At 46.9% G+C, this 1,257-nt stretch overlaps 1 pseudogene; it reads right to left on the bottom strand.

Moving 5' to 3' along the window:
- LOC106728013 overlaps nucleotides 1–768 on the bottom strand; it is a 5,234-nt pseudogene extending 4,466 nt beyond the window's left edge.
- Between the last annotated feature and the right edge of the window lie 489 nt (nucleotides 769–1,257).

Below are 1,257 nucleotides of genomic sequence, written 5' to 3'. Positions count from 1 at the left end.
CTCTCTCTCTCTCTCTCTCTCTCTCTCTCTCTCTCTCTCTCTTTGACAGACAACTGTTAAGTTTTTATTTCATAATCATAAACTTAACTCTGCAATCCAGCTAGACTGGAAAGGGGTAAGGAAATTTTAGAACCCAATGAACCGTGGCAAGAGCACAAAGATTATAGAACACTAGAGGCCCGGTGCATGAATTTGTGCACAGGTGGGGTCTAGCTGGCCCACCCCAATTGGGGCCAAGCTGGCCGGGAGGAGGGGAATTGGGCAGTTGGCCAGTGGGCCCCACCCCCTGGTCAAACTCCAGGTTGAACTCTCAGTAGAACTCCCGGTCAAGGGGAGAATTTGCATATTTGCCTTTAATTATATAGGATTCCAAGCAAATCAGGGTGAAAGGGTACCCTCCTGAGCTACAAGGAATGGTCTGGTGGTTAAGATAAAAACACAAGTCAAATTTATTAGAGTTGTCCACAGTCAGCAATGGTGATCTTCTTGCTGGTCTTGCCATTTCTGGACCCAAAGCGCTCCACGGCTGTCACAATATCCATGCCTTCTTTCACCTGGCGGGAGACCACATGCTTGCCATCCAACCATTCAGTCTTGGCAGCGCAGATGAAAAGCTGGGAACCAGTTTGTGTTAGGTCCAGCATTTGCCATGGACAAGATGCCAGGACCTATATGTTTCAGGATGAAGTTCTCATCCTCAAATTTCTCCCCATAGATGCACTTGCCACCTGTGCCATTATGGTGTGTGAAGTCACCACCGCGTCACATAAATCCTGGAATAATTCTGTGAAAGCAGGAACCTTTATAACCAAATCCTTTCTCCCCAGTGCTCAGAGCATGGAAGTTTTCTGCTGTCATTGGAACTTTGTCTGCAAACAGCTCAAAGGAGACGCGGTCCAAGGGCTCACTGTACAGGGTGATGTTGAAGAACACGGTGAGGTTCACTATGGCTGGTCATGGGTGGCTCTGTGGCGGCAGCGGCTGCAAAGCCAGCCCTCATCTTTCTTTTCCTCCACTCTGGGTGATGTGGCATAATTCCCACAATGGGCTTGTGTTCCAAAACAGAACCTACAAAAAGGAATGGCTGTCCTCTGGGGATATCTGCTTTGCATTCAAGCAACCTAAAGTCCCTGGGGCAAAGAAACATAATGGCTTGGCTACCTTCTTGCAATGGAAAAGGAAAAAATACCTTTAGCAGAGAAAACCAATTGTGTTTTTTTTTTTCATTATAGAGCAATAACAATTAAAAAGCCTGCC

Source organism: Myotis brandtii, unplaced genomic scaffold, assembly GCF_000412655.1.
Source record: "Myotis brandtii unplaced genomic scaffold, ASM41265v1 scaffold52, whole genome shotgun sequence".
In the NCBI taxonomy this organism is placed as follows: domain Eukaryota; kingdom Metazoa; phylum Chordata; class Mammalia; order Chiroptera; family Vespertilionidae; genus Myotis; species Myotis brandtii.
Note: the sequence above shows the minus strand (reverse complement) of the source record. Positions and strands in the feature narration are given on the sequence as shown.